The sequence below is a fragment of the Zalophus californianus genome, chromosome X (genome assembly GCF_009762305.2).
Source record: "Zalophus californianus isolate mZalCal1 chromosome X, mZalCal1.pri.v2, whole genome shotgun sequence".
In the NCBI taxonomy this organism is placed as follows: Eukaryota; Metazoa; Chordata; class Mammalia; order Carnivora; family Otariidae; genus Zalophus; species Zalophus californianus.
The window spans coordinates 85,089,901-85,107,810 of record NC_045612.1 but is presented as its reverse complement, the minus strand read 5'-3'; the positions used below and the strand labels follow the sequence as shown (position 1 = coordinate 85,107,810).

Genomic DNA, 17,910 nt, shown 5'->3' with positions numbered 1-17,910 from the left:
TGGAAGACTTGATGCTGTTAAGATGTCAATAGTACCCAAAGCATTCTATAGATTTAATGCAGTACCTGTCAGAATACCAATGACATTTTTTTGCAGATATAGAAAAATCCATCTTACAGTTCATATGGACTCTCAAGGGACCCCCAACAGTTTGGGAAAGAATGAACAAAGGTGGAGGATTCACACTTCCTAATATCCAAACTTACTGCAAAGGTACAGTAATCAAAAGAGGGTGGCTCTGGCATAAAGACAGACACACAGACCAATGGAATAGAATAGTCAGAAGTAAACCTTTGTGCGTGGGGTCAGTTGATTTTGAGCAAGGGTGCCAAGGTCATTCGATGGGAAAAGGACAGTCTCCTCAACAAATGGTGTTGGAAAACCTGGAAGTCCACATGCAAAAGAATAAAGGTAGGCCATGAAGGTAGGCCACGTGGTGTATACGTACAGTGGATTACTTTTCAGCCTTAAAAATGAAGCAACTTCTGCAACATGTGACAATATGCATGAACCCTGAGGATAGTATGCTAAGTGAAATAAGCCAGACCAAAAAAAGACAAGTACTGCGTGATCCCGCTTCTAAGAGGTAGCTAAGATAGTTAAATTCATAAAATCAAATTGGAATGGTAATTAACAGGGAAGGACTCAGGGGGAGGGGAAACTAGGCAGTTATTAATTATTAGGCAGTTATTAATCCACGGGCGTAAAGTTTCAGTTAAGTAAAGTGAATAAACTGTAGAGATCTTCCATACAACATTGCACCTAAAGTCACCAATAACGTACAGTTAAAATTTGTTAAGAGGCTAGATCTCATGGTAAGTGTCCTTATGACAAGCAAAGCTTTTGTCTAAAACTTGCACTTCATCAAACAGTCTTACTTGCATTGGCAATAAATGCTGGATAAGCATTTATTCAGCACTACTGTGTTCCAGGCACTGTGGATTTCAAAATCTGGTCCCCTCAAGGAGCTCAGACAGATGGAAGAGATAGCTGAGTAAACAGATTATTCCAAGAGAACATTGAGAGCATTAGGATGGCAATACAACACTTTGAGTACTAGGAAAGCACAGAGATGGAACATTTAACCCAGCCAGCTCATCAGGAGGCTTACAGAAGTCTTCTTGAGCAGATGGCTTCTGACCTGTATGGAAAGATAAACAGAAACTAGTACAGTGAAAATCATTTCAAGTATAGGGAAGAACATTTTTTTAAAGTGCCCAGAAATGAGAGAAAGTATGACGCTTTCAGACAACTGGGATATTCCGTAGGATTCATGGATCATAGGGCGCAATGACTGGGAAGGGTAGGGGTTGAAGACAGATAAGGCTGAAATCGTAGGAAGGGAGTATATCCTAGAGGACTTTATATTCATGCTAAGAAGTCTGGGCCATCCTGACAGCAAGGGGAGTCATGGACTATTATAGAGCAAAGGAGTGCTTTTGTCCAGTTCTGTGATGATAAAAAATGATTTAATATTCATTTCTTCCATTTTTAGATGTTCCCGTAATGTGAATTTTGTGGTTGTGGAATGAGAGAATTTGGGATATCATATTTTGTTCTACTTGAACATCTACTATGTTGCCATGCGTTATAGAAGCAATTTTTCAGGTACAGGACCTTATCTAATCTTCCCGATGTTGACAAGGTGTTGTTATTCCTGTTTGACAGATCAGGAAACTGATGTTCAGAGAGGTCAGCAGACGTATCCACAGTTTTAGAGGTGGAAAGTGAAAGGTACGCGATGGAGGCCATCATTCCAGGTAATGTGCTCAGTCTTTCCTTCAACCTTTGCCTCTGCTATCTTCTAGTTCGCCACAACTCTTGTATTCACAAGAGGGGCAATTTGGTGGGAAGCCATGGGAAATAAGGTTGAGGGATACTTTGGTATAAGATAATAGCACTGACACCAATTCAGAAAACAGTGGCTACAAAGAAATAAAAGGTATTCAAATTGGCAAAGAAGAAGTCGAACTCTCTCTTTTCACAGATGACATGATACTTTATGTGGAAAACCCAAAAGACTCTACCCCCAAATTACTAGAACTCATACAGCAATTCAGTAATGGGGCAGGATACAAAATCAATGCACAGAAATCAGTGGCTTTCTTATACACTAACAACGCAACTGTAGAAAGAGAAATTAGAGAAACGATTCCATTTACAATAGCACCAAAAATAAGATACATCAGAATAAACCTAACCAAAGAGGTAAGGATCTATACTCTAGGAACTACAGAACAGTCATGAAAGAAATTGAAGAAGACACACAAAGATGGAAAAATATTCCATGCTCATGGATCGGAAGAATAAACATTGTTAAAATGTCTATGCCACCCAGAGTAATCTATACCTTCAATGCCATCCCGATCAAAATTCCAATGACATTTTTCAAAGTGCTGGAACAAACAATCCTAAAATTTGTAGGGAATCATAAAAGACCCCGAATTGCCAAGGAAATACTGAAAAAGAAAAACAAAGCTGGGGGCTTCACGTTGCCCGATTTCAAGCTATATTACAAAGCAGTGATCACCAAGACAGCAGGGTACTGGCACAAAAACAGACAGATAGACCAATGGAACAGAATAGAGAGCCCAGATATGGACCCTCAACTCTATGGTCAAATAATCTTCGGCAAAGCAGGAAAAAACATGCAATGGAAAAAAGACAGTCTCTTCAATAAATGGTGCTGGGAAAATTGGACAGCCACATGCAGAAGAATGAAACTGGACCACTCTCCAACCCCATACACAAAGATAAACTCAAAATGGATGAAAGACCTCAATGTGAGACAGGAATCCATCAAAATCCTAGAGAAGAACATACGCAGTAACCTCTTTGATATCGGCCACAGCAACTTCTTTCAAGATACATCTCCAAAAGCTAGTGAAACAAAAGCAAAAATGAACTTTTGGGACTTCAAGATAAAAAGCTTCTGCACAGCAAAGGAAACAGTCAACAAAACAAAGAGGCAACCCACAGAATGGGAGAAGATAATTTGCAAATGACACTACAGATAAAGGGCTGGTATCCAAGATCTAAAAAGAACTTCTCCATCTCAACACCCAAAAAACAAATAATCAAGTCAAAAAATGGGCAGAAGATATGAAAAGACACTTCTCCGAAGAAGACATACAAATGGCTACCAGACACATGAAAAAATATTTATCATCATTAGCCATCAGGAAAATTCAAATCAAAACCACACTGAGATACCACCTTACACCAGTTAGAATGGCAAAAATGGACAGGGCAAGAAACAACACATGTTGGAGAGGTTGTGGAGAAAGGCGAACCCTCTTACACTGTTGGTGGGAATGCAAGTTGGTAGAGCCACTTTGGAAAACAGTGTGGAGGTGCCTCAAAAAAATAAAAAATAGAGCTACCCTATGACCCAGCAATTGCACTCCTGGGTATTGACCCCAAGGACAAAGATGTAGTGCAAAGAAGGGCCATATGCACCCCAATGTTCATAGCAGCAATGTCCGCAATAGCCAAAATCTGGAAAGAGCCGAGATGCCCTTCAACAGACGAATGGATAAAGAAGATGTGGCCCATATAGACAATGGGATATTACTCAGCCATCAGAAAGGATGAATGTCCCAGTTTTACATCAACATGGATGGGACTGGAGGAGATTATGCTAAGTGAAATAACTCCAGCAGAGAAAGTCAATTATCACATGGTTTCACTTATTTGTGGAACATAAGGAATAGCGTGGAGGACCTTAGGAGAAGGAAGGGAAAAATGAAGGGGGGGGCAATCGGAGGGAGAGATGAACCGTGAGAGACTATGGACTCTGAGAAACAAACAGGGTTTTGTCGGGGGAGGGGGGACTGGTTAGCCCGGTGACGGGTATTAAGGAGGGCACGTACCGCATGGAGCACTGGGTGTTATATGAAAACAATGGATCGTGGATCACCACATAAAAAACTAATGATGTATTGTATGGTGACTAACATAACCTAATAAAATTAAAAAAAAAAAAGAAAGAAAGAAAATAGTGGCTACTAATCCTGGGCTGCAGGGGTGGTTTCAATATCCGCAAATCAGTCAACTTGATACCCCACATTAATAAAAGAAAGGATAAGAACCACATGACAGATGCAGGAAAAGCATTTGACAAAGTACAGCATCCTTTCTTGATAAAAACCCTCAACAAAGTACGGATAGAAAGAACATACCTCGGGACGCCTGGGTGGCTCAGTCAGTTAAGCGTCTGCCTTCGGCTCAGGTCGTGATCCCAGGGTCCTGGGATCGAGTCCCGCATCGGGCTCCCTGCTCAGCAGAGAGCAGGTTTCTCCCTCTGCCTGCCGCTTTCCCTGCTTGTGCTGGCTCTCTCTCTGACAAATAAATAAAACTTAAAAAAGAAAGGAAGAAAGAAAGAACATACCTCAATATTGTAAAGACCGTATACAAAAAGACCCACAGCTAATACCATCCTCAATGGGGACAAACTGAGACCATTTCCCCTAAGGTCAGGAACATGACAGGGATGTCACCTCTCACCACTGTTGTCCAACATAGTACTGAAAGTCCTAGCCTCAGCAATCAGACAACAAAAAGAAATGAAAGGCATCCAAATTGGCAAGGAAGAAGTCAAACTGTAAGTCTTCGCAGACCACATGAAACTCTAATGTAGGCACGTGATGTGATGAGCACTGGGTGTCATATGCTACTGATGAATTCTTGAACACTACATCTGAAACTAATGATGTACTATGTGTTGGCTAGTTGAATTTAAGTTAAGAGTCTCCTCAAGAAAAAAAAAAGAAGAAGAAGAAAGAAAAAAGCCTCCAAACACATGCTAGAACTGATACAGGAATTCAGCAAAGTCACAGGATATGAAATCAATACACAGAAGTCAGTTGCATTTCTATACACCAACAATGAAGCACAAAGAGAAATCAAGGAATCGATCCCATTTACAATTGCACCAAAAACCATAAGATACCTAGGTTTAAACCTAACCAACGAGGTAAAAAATCTGTACTCTGAGAACTATAGAACACTTATGAAAGAAATTGAAAAAGACACAAAGAAATGGAAAAACATGCCATGCTCATGGATCATAAGAACAGATATTGTTAAAAAGTAAAAGTCTATACTACCCAAAGCAATCTACACATTCAATGCAATCCCTAATAGAATAACACCAACAGTTTTCAGAGCCAGAACAATCAATTCTAAAAATTGTATGGAGGGTGCCTGGGTGGCTCAGTTGGTTAAGCGACTGCCTTCGGCTCAGGTCATGATCCTGGGGTCCCTGGATCGAGTCCCGCATCGGGCTCCCTGCTCAGCAGGGAGTCTGCTTCTCCCTCTGACCTTCCTCCCCCTCATGCTCTCTCTCTACCATTCTCTCTCTCTCAATAAATAAATAAAAATCTTTAAAGAAAGATAAATAAATAAATAAAAATTGTATGGAGCCAGAAAAGACCCCGAATAGCCAAAGGAATGTTGAAAAAGAAAGCCAAAGCTGGAGGCATCACAAGTCCAGATTTCAAGCTGTATTACAAAGCTGTAATCATCAAGACAGTATGGTACTGGCATGGAAACAGACACACAGATCAACGGAACAGAACAGAGAACCCAGAAATGGACCCTCAACTCTATGGTCAACTAATCTGCCACAAAGCAGGAAGGAATATCCAATGGAAAAATAAGACAGTCTCTTCAACAAATGGTGTTGGGAAAACTGGACAGCGACATGCTGAAGAAAGAAACTGTACCACTTTCTTACACCCATACACAATAATAAACTCAAAATGGATGAAAGACCTCAGTGTGAGACAGGAAGCCATCAAAACCCTTGAGGAGAACACAGGCAGCAACCTCTTTGACCGTGGCCACAGTAACTTCTTGCTAGACATGTCTCTGGAGGCAGGGGAAACAAAAACAAAAATGAACTCTTGGGGTTTCATCAGGATTAAAAGCTTCTGCACAGCGAAGGAAATAATCAACAAAACTAAAAGGTGGCCTACTGAATGGGAGAAGATATTAGCCAATGACATACTGGATAAAGGGCTGCTATCCAAGATCTATAAAGATCTTATCAAACTCAATACACAAAAAGTAAAAAAAAAAAAATCCATTTAAGAAATGGGCAGAAGATATGAACAGACATTTCTCCAAAGAAGAGAAAAAAAAAAAAAGGCTAACAGACACATGAAAAAAATGCTCAAAATCACTCGTCATACAAATCAAAACCTCAATGAGATACCACCTCACACCTGTCAGAATGTCTAAAAGTAACAACTCAGGAAACGACAGATGTCGGCGAGGATGTGGAGAAAGGGAAACCCTCTTGTACTGTTGGTGGGAATGCAAACTGGTTCAGTCACTCTGGAAAACAGTATGGAGGTTCCTCAAAAAGATAAAAATAGAACTACCCTATGACCCAGTAATTTCACTACTAGGTATTTTATCCAAAGGTACAAAAATAGTGATTGTAGGGGCACAGGCACCCCAATGTGATAGTGCTGCTATAAACAATAGCCAAAATATGGAAAGAGCCCAGGGATGTCCATCAACTGAAGAATGGATGAAGAAGATGTGATGCGCCCCAGGTACTTTTTGGTTAAAAAGAAGATTCTATTATGTCCATTGGGGTTTGTCAACTGAAATGATAAAAATAAAATTAAAAAGTATCAACTGTTTTCTATATTGAGAATAAATCAATTGCCAGTCTGAAATCCTGGAGAAAGGATTACCAAATTCAAACAAATGCCCATTTGCCATCATATTAAAGGACAGGATGAGCAAACTGAAAAACAGGATTCTGCCCCTGCCACCACACTGGGCGTGTGCGTGCACACAGACACAGACACACACAGACACAGACACACAGACACACACAGACACACACACACACACACACACACACACACACTCTCACACTGGAATATTATTCAGCCATCAAAAAGGATGAAATCTTGCCATTTGCAACAACGTGGATGGAACTAGAGGGTATTATGCTAAGCAAAATACATCAGTCAGAGAAAGACAAATACCATATGACTTGACTCATATGTGGAACTTAAGAAACAAAACAGATGAACACAGGGGAAGGGAAGGGAAAATAAGATAAAAACAGAGAGGGAGGCAAAGCATAAGAGACTCAACTACAGGGAACAAACTGAGGGTTGCCGGAAGGGAGGTAGGTGGGGGGGGCGGAATAAATGGGTGATGGGCCCTTGTTGTAATGAGCACTGGGTGTTATATGCAGGTGATGGATCACTAAATTCTACCCCTGAAAGTAATACTACACTCTGTGTTAACTAACTTGACTCTAAATAAAATCTTGAAAGAAAAAAATACAGAAAATAGTGGCTCCAAATCCCAGTTCTGTTGCTTAGTCACTGTGTCATCTTAGGGCAGTTACTTCACCCTCTCTGAACCTCAGTTGTCCCCTTTTTAAAGTGCAAACAAATTTACACAAACTTACTTCTGGGAAGCAAATACAATAATTTATGTAAAGAATCTACCACAGTGCCTGGCATGCAATAAGCCCTCAATAAATGATAGCACTTATTATTACAATACCGACTGTAACTATGGGGAAATGGCCCTCTGTGAGCCTCAATTATCTCATTTCTAAAAATCCAATATGATTCATGTGTGTCTTATTAGCACAGTGCTGGGGGCACAGCAGGCATTCAATAAAATAAATGGCTACCAGTGTAGTATGGTATAATTACCATAGCCCTTGGTGACAGTCAAAGTTGGGTTCAAACGCTGGCTTCAAGTGCCTGAGAAAGTTATTTAACCTCTTGGAGCCTCAGTATTCTTATTGGTCAAACGGAGATAATAGTCCTCAATTTGCCCAAGAGGCGGAGTTGTGAGAGCTGCAGATAATCTATGTCAATGGCCTGGCACATAGGAGATACTCTATACAGGAAGGTGGAATCCAGATTGCAGAGCCCTGAATCCCAGTCTTCACAAGCTTGCTATAAAGCCTACTTGTAGGATACGTTCTCTTTTCTTGAGTGAGAATGAGATATAAGAAAGTCACCAGTTTAAGTGAGAGCTAGAATCAGTTTCACAGCTGTAAAGAATTTATTCTAAAGGAGAAAGACCTGTAGTAGAGAATGATGATGGGTATGATTTATGACATGCCTACTGTGTGCCAAGTACTCCCTAAGTAGTAATTCTAATCATCCCTCCGATTCTGCAAGGCAGTCATTACCATCACCATTTTTACAGTTAAGAACTGTAAAGCTCAGAGAGATTAAGTATCTTGCCAAGGTCACGGAGCTAGAAAGCAGCAGGTATGTCTGACTGCATAAGCCCAGGCTCTCTCAACTGTACAAGAGGTCTATAAGGTAAGCACTCCCACAATAAAGATAAAGAAAACAGGCTGTGCTGGTTCTAATGGAACTGGAACGGCAAGCACAAATCAGAGAAGCTAGATAATTAGTAATAATTTACGGCACCTGTAGTATGTGCCACACATTATACCAGAAATTTTTCATATACAGAATCTTCGCTAACCTTCCCAAGGTTGATAGGTGTTGTTATTCCTGTTTGACAGATAAGGAAACTGATGCTCAGAGAGTCAGCAGATATACCCATGGTTTCAGTGGTGGTAAGTGAAAGATATGTGATGGAGGCCACGCTGCCTCCAAATTAAGGGATAATCAGAATGGCATTGGAATTGTTAACAAATCTATAAATCAGCATATTAGAATTTTACAGTCTATTGTGGGCCTGGCTCAGCTTCGGGTTATCTGAAACCTAATAAACCTGTAAATCAGACTCAAGTTTTATCTCCATTTGTCTACACTTGAACACTAAGTAATGATTATAGTCTTTTCTTCTTTATGATCAGTGTTAGTTTAAGTACTGTATTTTTCTAATTCCGCCCACAGCAACACGTTTCTAGAGACCAAAAACTGCTTAACCCACAGAACCTGGGTTCTGACTGGAACCTATTCCCTGTCCCAGTCACAGAATTTTTTCCATTGTGGCTTTTCTGATGTCAAACAAGATGAGATTTCCAACTGAAGGCCTTTTCACACTCACTGCATTCATAGGAGTTCTCTTCACTGTGAATTCGACGAAGGTGAACAAGGTGAGATAGCCGCACAAAGGCTTCATCACATGTGGTTGCGTTCATAGGACTTTTCCCCATTATGGATATTCTAATGGTCATTAAGAGCAGATCTCCACCTTAGTTTTCTTTTTCCACTTGGGCTACACAAATAGGGTTTTTCACCACTATAAATTCTGTTTTGTTCGATAAGGTATGAACTCTGGCCAAAAGCTTTTCCATATTCATTACACTCATATGGTATTTCTCTACTATGACTTTCCTGATGCTGAATAAGATGTGAGCTCCAAATAAATGCTATTCCACATATATTACACTTATAAGGCTTTCCTCACTATGAATTTCCCATTAAGAGATGACCTCTGACTGAAGGCTTTCTCATATTCATTACACTATAAGGTCTCTCCCCATATGAGAGCTCTGATGTCGAATAAGATGTGAACTACTGCTGAAAGTTTACCACGTTCATTGCATTCAGAGGGTTTCTCTGTATGCAGACCTTTCATGTGTCTTATACACTCTGCATTGGGCTCAAAACTAGGATTGTATGAGTCATAAAATGGGGCTTTATCACAAATAAGGATTTTCCTCTGATGACACCGAGTTTGCCCTCACATCAGAGCTCCTGCCACATTCAAACAATTCATAGTTCATTTCCCTTGTGGGGCTCAGTCCATCGGCCATTATTCTGAAACTGTAATCTCTGGAAGGAATGGGTGCCAGTCTTTCCCACGCTGAGTTTCCCTGGGATATCTCTGAACCGACTCACTTCTTCAAAGGCAGGGTCCTGAAGAAGGGCCCATGGAATTCCGGCCAACAAAATCCACTTGGGTTTAGCCTCTTCAGGTACTTTTTGGTTATTTTTCTTTTAAGATTTTTATTTATTTATCTGAGAGAGAGTGAGAGCAAGAGGGATCACAGAGGGAGAGGGAGAAGCAGACTCACCGCCGAGGAGGGAGCCTGATGCGGGGCTCGATCCCAGGACCCTGAGATCATGACCTGAGCTGAAGGCAGACGCTTAACCTACTGAGCCACCCAGGCGCCCCAGGTACTTTTTGGTTAAAAAGAAGATTCTATTATGTCCATTGGGGTTTGTCAACTGAAATGATAAAAATAAAATTAAAAAGTATCAACTGTTTTCTATATTGAGAATAAATCAATTGCCAGTCTGAAATCCTGGAGAAAGGATTACCAAATTCAAACAAATGCCCATTTGCCATCATATTAAAGGACAGGATGAGCAAACTGAAAAACAGGATTCCGCCCCTGCCACCACACTGGGCGTGTGTGCGTGTGCGGGCACACAGACACACACACACAGACACACACACACACACACACACACACACACACACACACGATATGCTGTTTTAAAATTCCCCATTTACTATCATATATTTCACAGTGAGCCAAGAAGGAGGATTCCGTTTCATAAATCAGGAATCAGAGACTAAAAACAGAACGTCACACTCACATGGCTAGTAATAACAAATCTTGGAATAGATATCAAAGTTTGAGAACTGTTACTTTTTTGCACAACACGCACACCAATTTGTATTTCAATTTGTATAGAATTTCCTACTATAGCTATAATACTTGGGAAACTATGTAAAAGATTTGAAACCTGCGAGAATTTTAAAAAGAGGGAGAGAAGACAATAAAGCAAGACTATTTGTGTTTCTGCAGTGCAGCAAGAATAAAGAAGCAAAACTGAATCCTACTCAGCCTTGGGAGTGCATTCCGGTCTGCTAGAGAGAAGGGAGTTAATACCATAGGTGAAAGAAATGATGGAGCCTGGGCAGTGTCCTGTACGGTCTAGACAACAGAATTTTCCTAGGTAAGCTTAACAGCCTTACAGTCTTGGTTTAGAAAGAAGATTTAGACAAACATCTCAGATCTTGCTTAGTATGTTTCCTCTTAGACATCTCAAACTACGTATTGAAGTTCACCCAAAAGCTTTTATCCATCTAGTGCATCTAAGTTACTCTGAGTCTCCAGAGTTAGACTGCCCTAGGAGGAAGGAGGAACTAATACACGGAGTTACAAGTATGTATCAGTCAGGGTCACAGCAGGAAACAGATAACACTCAAATTGGGTAACTTCAGGAGAGTTTAATAAAGGAGCTAATGAGGTGCGGGCAGGGGTATAAGAAAAACAAAAAGGATAATCAGCCTCCCCAGGCTAGTAACTGCAGGGTGATTTTGCAACTCCAGGCCCGAAGGAGTGAGGGGAAAGAACTTTAACATATATCCCAAGCTCAAGAGACCTAAGTATAGAGGGACACCATCCAGAAGCTGACACCTTCATCTGAGGGATGTAGCCAGCCAATGATGAGCCTACAGAGAGGGAGCTCAGTGGCATAAATGTCACAACATCACTCTCCTACCCTTTGACCTGACAGGGCTTCCCACTGGACAGGCTCATCCAGAAGCCAGAGGGCAAAGTCAACTCCTGGGGGCAAAGAGCAGGGTGCAGAAGATTACAAATGGAACTGGAGACACAAAGGAAAGACATACAGCAGAGGATGTTTAGATAGTTGGATAAACTTACCTAGTTTCCCCAGGTAAGAACTGGACCATATCATCGAGTGATTTAACCTTTTTCACCATCTCCGAAATCAATCCACTTGTGGGAACCTTTGACAATATTTAAAACAAGATGCTCCGAGTAGAGCTTAAATACCAGAAGTTAAGGAGGAAGGAAGCAGGAACTGGGAAAACATTCCATTTACTAGAGTGAAACAACACAAAATATCAGAAATAAACTTGACAAGTAAAGCAGAATTATATGAAGAAAACCATAAAATCTCTTGGAAAGGCAGAAAACAAAATCTGAGCAATTAGAAAGACCAACTACGTTCTTGGATGAGAAGATTTCATTGATATCATAAAACTAGAATATAATTAATTCAATATTAACTAGAATGCACAGGATTTCTTATTTTGGAATTGCATAAAATAATCTAAAGTTTATTTGGAAAAATAAATGACCAAGAGTAGGCAAGGTTATTATGAAAAGGAATAGTGAGGGGAACCTGCCTTAGTGGATACCAATATGCTATAATGCCAATATAATTACGTATGTGTATATATAATTTAATTTAAAATGAAGGTGGTAATTAAATTTACATATAATTGACTGTTAATAACATTGAACTGCTATCTTATAGCACGTACACTACAGTACATCACAGAATCCAGATGAATTAGAGTTAACTATAGGAAAAACAATATGAATGTTGCAAGAAAAGCTAGGAAGCTAGATGTACCATAGAGGAGTCAGAGAAAATCACCTACACTGGAAACTCTGAAGGTTCAAAAAAATTAAAGACTAACATATACAAATTAAAATTTTTTGAATGACAAAACATATCATTGATACACAAACAAACTACAAATCAGGAAATATATTTTAATAAAGATGATGAGGCTTTAATATCCAAACTATATAGAAAGCAGTCTGACAAACTGACTAGAAGAAAGACAACCTAACTTAAAGAAAATGGGAAAAGGATAAGAATCAGGAATTCCCAGAGTAGCCAATCTAAATTGCCAATAAATTAATAAATACGGGCAGAGGGAGCTAAAATTCTATGAGAGTGAGATAAATGCAAATTAGAGAAATAGTGAGATTTTTAGTTTGCATACATGAGATTGTTAAACATTAAGCGTTATAATTCTATTTATTGGTAAGGATGCAGGGAAAATGTTATTCATATACATTGGGGGGAAAATCTCAAGTCTTAAGACTTTTGGAACTTAAGAGCCCAAACTCGTAAAAACGTGTATTAAAACTACACACACACACACACACACACACACACACACACACACACACACACACACACCCCTTGTACTCAGTAACCCAACTCCTGGATATCTATTCCATAGAAATATAAGCACAAGTATATAAAGTCATATGTCTGAGGATGTTTATAGTAATACTGGAAACAAAATGAAAGGCTCATCAAAACAAGAAGGGTAAATAAACTATAATATACCCACACCACAAATATTATACAACCATTTAAAACAATGAATTAGAACAATACAGGTTGACTCGGAGACATTTACACAAGGTTATCGTTACATATAACATACAAGATACAGAAAAGCATGATGAATATGCTACTATTTTGGTAGCAGCGACAAAAAAACGTGTATTTGTTTACATACGCATACATGTGTATTTCTATTGTAATGGATTATAAGAATGCAGAAAAATATAGAAGGATACACATTAGATTGTTAAAATGAGTTAATGAGGGGCTTCTTTTGAGAAACGAAGGAGGTGGAAATTCAAGCCCAAAGTAAGGAAAGTAGTAGACTGCCCTAAAAAAGGGGAGCATGTATATATAACCACATTTATGTTGTCGTGTGTGGATATGTGGCTATATTACAAATAATAAAAAAATTAAAGCAGACACATGACATGGTGCAGCCACTCTGGAAAACAGTACGGAGGTTCCTCAAAAAGTTGAAAATAGAGCTGCCATACGACCCAGCAATTGCACTACTGGGTATTTACCCCAAAGATACAAATGTAGGGATCCGAAGGGGTATGTGCACCCCGATGTTTCCAGCAGCAATGTCCACAATAGCCAAACTATGGAAAGAGCCAAGATGGCCATCGACAGATGAATGGATAAAAGAAGATGTGGTGTATCTATATACAATGGAATATTACGCAGCCATCAAAAGGAATGAGATCTTGCCAATTGCAACGATGTGGATGGAACTGGAGGGTATTATGCTGAGCGAAATAAGTCAATCAGAGAAAGACATGTATCATGTGATCTCACTGATATGAGGAATTCTTAATCTCAGGAAACAGAGTGTTGCTGGAGTGGTGGGGGGTGGGAGGGATGGGGTGGCTGGGTGATAGACATTGGGGAGGGTATGTGCTACGGTGAGCGCTGTGGATTGTGTGAGACTGTTGAATCGCAGACCTGTACCTCTGAAACAAATAATACATTATATGTTAAAAAAAAATAGCAGGAAGGGAAAAATGAAGGCGGGAAATCGGAGGGGGAGACGAACCATGAGAGACTATGGACTCTGAGAAACAAACTGAGGGTTCTAGAGGGGGGTGGGGGGGTTGGGTTAGCCTGATGATGGGTATTAAAGGGGGCACGTACTGAATGGAGCACTGGGTGTTATATGCAAACAATGCATCATGGAACACTACATTGAAAACTAATGATGTAATGTATGGTGATTTACATGACACAATAAAATAAAATTTTTAAAAAAGCAGAAATCTGACAGCATGATTTCAAAATAAAATATTCAGCAATCTTGAAAAATGAAAGGAATGATTCTGCACATTAAAAATTCAATAGATGGGGTGCCTATAGGTGGCTCAGTGGGTTAAGCATCTGACTCTCGGTTCCGGCTCAGGTTCATGATTTCATGGGTCCTGACACCGAGCCCCACATCGGGCACTGTGCTCAGCGGGGAGTCGGCTTAAAATTCTCTCTCTCCTTCTCCCTCTGCCCCTTACCACTCCCACCCCCGGCTCTCGCGTGCACACATGCTCTCTCTCTCTCTCTCTCTCTCTCTCTCTCTCTCTCTCAGATAAATAAATCTTAATTTAAAAAAACTCAATAGATGGAACAGAGGGAACACTTCCTAACTCCTTCTATGAGGCCAGCATTACCCTAAGATCAAATTAGATAAAGACACTACAAGAATGGAAAATTACAGACCGATATATCTCGTGACATAGATGCAAAAGTATCTGACAGATTTTTACCAAATCCAATGATGTATGAAAAGAATTATGTACCACAGCCAAGTGGGATTTATTCCAGGTATATAAATCTGATTCAACATGCAAAAATCAATTAAGGTAATCCATCCCATCAGTATATGATCATACGGTCATATCGTTCAATGCATAAAAAACATTTGACAAAAATGCAAAAGCCATTCAAGATAAAAGCTCTCAGCAAAGTAGGAATATTGGGGAAATTCCTCAGCTTAATAAAGAGCATCTATAAAAATGTACATATAGGGGCGCCTGGGTGGCTCAGTCGGTTAAGCGGCTGCCTTCGGCTCAGGTCATGATCCCAGGGTCCTGGGAGGGAGCCTCACGTCGGGCTCCTTCCTGAGCAGGGAGCCTGCTTCTCCCTCTCCCTCTGCCTGCCGCTCCCCCTGCTTGTGCTCTCTCTCTCTACCTCTGTCAAATAAAAACAAATAAAATCTTTAAAAAAAAAGTACATATAACATCACACTTCTTAGTGATTAACTAGATGCTTTTCTACTAACGTCAGGAACAAGGACAGGATGTCCCTTCTCACCAATCCTCCTCAACAGCAACGTCCTAGCTAATGTAAGAAGACAACACAAGACAAGAAAAGGTATACAGATTGGGGCACCTCTGGTGTCCTTTCTCCTATGAGGACCTTGGGCCCTGGATCCACATGTGAAGGGTGCAATCTCTAAACTGGAGTGGGGTAGAGGCAGGCCGGCACCCCCTTCTCACCTTTGGGGTCACTGGCCTCAGGATCAGACGTGGCCCAGAGCTTGAGAGACATAGAGGGACACGGGCAAGGTGCTGAAGTTGCTGCTCGGGGCCGGCGCCATGGCCTACGGCATCCATGAGTCTGTTTCACCATAGAAGGTGGGCACAGAGCCAATTTCTCTAATCGGATGAGGGCCTTCACCTTAGGATCCCCTGATTTCCAGTACCCCATCACCTAGGACATTCCGGCCAGACCCTAAAAAATTTCCTCTCCCACAGGCACCAAAGACCTGCAGATGGTAAGCATCTGTGAGTGCTGTCTCAACCCAATGCCATGCAGCGTCCCAGCATGTACCAGTGCCCAGGGCTAGACTAGGAGGAGTGAGGACTGCCATCAACTGTCAAGGAGGTGCTCAAGGGAGGTGTGGCCAAGTTCAACACCTTGCAGCTGATTACCCAGCGGGCCCAGATATCCTTGTTGATCTCATGGGAGCTGACAGTGAGGGCCAAGGAATTCAGCCTTATCCTGGATGATGCAGTCATGACAGAGCTGAGCTCTAGCCAAGGGAGTACACAGCTGCTATGGGAGGCAAACAAGTAGCTCAGCAGGAGGCCCAGGGAGCCCAGTTTCAGGTGGAAGAAGCAAAGCAGGAACAGCAGCAGAAGACTGTGTAGGCTGAAGGTGAGGCCAAGGCCACCAGGATGCTTGGAGAAGCCCTGAGCAAGAACCCTGGCTACATCAAACTGGGCAAGATCCAGGCAGCCCGAACATCTCCAAGACGACTGCCACATCACAGAATTGTGTCTGTCTCACTGCTGAAAATCTTGTGCTCAATGTACAGGATGAAATTTTCACTTTGAAAACTGACAGCCTTAGCAAGGGTAAGAAATGGGCCTAGTGATGAAGAACTCCCCTCCCCCAGAGAAAAAGTGAATCTGCTTCTCCCTTGGCTTTTGAGGAGCCAGTGTGGGGTCCAACAGACCCCCATCCTGCCCCTGGTATCATGTCATAGTCCCCTCTGTGTCTGTTCTCCCAGCCCTTCCTGGATGAACACAGACTGGCCAATTTTCAAGGGAATGGCTTTCCTCTTCTCGGTGTTGGCCAGGGGTGTTGGGACAGTACGATTTCTGAGTGATTTTGTATAGTATTGGTTCCTCCTTCCAGGTTGGGGGTGATAACCACCATCCCAGGAATTCTCAATAAAAAGAAATAATAAAAGGTATACAGATTGGGAAGGAAGAAATAAAACTGTCATTGTTTGCAGATGACATGATTCTCTTATGTAGAAAATTCCAAAGGGTTCTGCCCCAAGAAGGCAATGTAGGAAGAGCCTGAACTTAACCTCCTGCATGGACATAGCAAATCCATACCTACTTATACAGCAATTCCTCCCAAAGAAGAACAGAGAGCTGACTGAACAACTTCTGCACAACAAAAGATAGAGAGACCACATAGAGAACATTGAGTTGGAGACACAGTAAGGGAATCCCACCCCCGATGCTGCAAACTACAGTGGGGAGAGACAGTACCAAGGGACCGTGAGCAGATTCATCTGCCCTGGGGCACAGGAAAAAAGCTGTGGCTTAAAAGAACAACTAGAATATAAAGGATCCTGCCTCAGAACTCCACCAAATGGCAGGGGAGCTACTAGAACTCTCTCTGGGTCGCAGGGCCTGGCAAGTGCCATGGTTTACATTGCCCCACCACCTTGATAGCCTGGATGGGAGCAGGGGCCAGGCACCATAGCTGGCCTACCACCTCAGTGAGCCCCAGGCCCTAGCCCAAGCCCAAGCCCACACAAGCCCAAGAAGTCCCATCAAGGCAGCCCCAGCACACTGCACAGTGGAACACCCCTGCTCAACACTCACTACAACTCCGGCTGACATAGGGGCAAAGCAACCCAGAACTCGCCAGGCCCACACCACTTCAGCCCCAGATGACTTGCTAGGGCACTCCTGGCACAGAGCACTGTGGGACCTCCTGGCTCATGTCTGCTTTGGCTCTAGTGACACCACCAGGACACACCAGCTCATGCCCCACCTCAGTTCCCGCCATGCAGTGAGGGCATCCACTGTGCTGAGCACCGGCAGACCACCACCTGCTCCCACTTCAGCTGCAACTGTCCTGCCCCAGGGCCACCTAGCCCATGCCCATTTCAGCTCGAGCAATCCCACCAGGACAGCCCCAGCACAGACTGCCCCCGGATCCCAGCCCACACCAGCCACAGCTCCAGCTATCCAGCCAAAGTCACCAGGCACACACAGTCTACACAGGGGATGACCGTACACAAGGCCATTCTTGCAAGGTTAGGAGAAGTGGCTGTTCTACCTAATTCATAGAAACAAACACAGAAAGTCAAGCCAAATGAGGAGACAAAGGAACAGGATCCAAAAGAAAG

At 41.9% G+C, this 17,910-nt stretch overlaps 1 protein-coding gene and 1 pseudogene across 1 annotated transcript in view; one reads left to right on the top strand and one right to left on the bottom strand.

Moving 5' to 3' along the window:
• LOC113930390 (EZH inhibitory protein) overlaps positions 1-17,910 on the bottom strand; it is a 96,209-nt gene that overhangs the window by 23,347 nt on the left and 54,952 nt on the right. The window lies entirely within an intron of this gene.
• Positions 1,742-16,410, top strand: LOC113930389 (annotated as a pseudogene).